This window comes from Oryx dammah, unplaced genomic scaffold (assembly GCF_014754425.2).
Source record: "Oryx dammah isolate SB20612 unplaced genomic scaffold, SCBI_Odam_1.1 HiC_scaffold_3836, whole genome shotgun sequence".
Taxonomy (NCBI): domain Eukaryota; kingdom Metazoa; phylum Chordata; class Mammalia; order Artiodactyla; family Bovidae; genus Oryx; species Oryx dammah.
This window is the reverse complement of record NW_024073821.1, coordinates 3,331-3,681: the sequence shown is the minus strand read 5'-3', so window position 1 is coordinate 3,681 and position 351 is coordinate 3,331.

Genomic DNA, 351 nt, shown 5'->3' with positions numbered 1-351 from the left:
GGTTTTTGTCCCTGATTTTGCTTTCGGGGCCAGGCTCCCTGCATGGGTTTCCCTGGTGGCTCAGATGGTAAAGAATCCACCTGCCAATGCAGGATAGGCGGGTTGGATCCCTGGGTCAGAAAGATGCCCTGGAGGAGGAAATGGCAACCTGCTGCAGTATTCTTGCCTGGGGAACCCCATGGATGCAGGAGCCTGGTGGGCTACAGTCCATGGGGTCACAAAGAGTGGGACCCAACTTCGGGAGTAAACAGACAACTCGCTGCACGTGGTTTTCTGGGGGACAGTGAACCCTCTGGTCTGGGCACTGACTCCTCCAGGGGACGGGCCTGTAACCACGGTGCCCAGCACCTC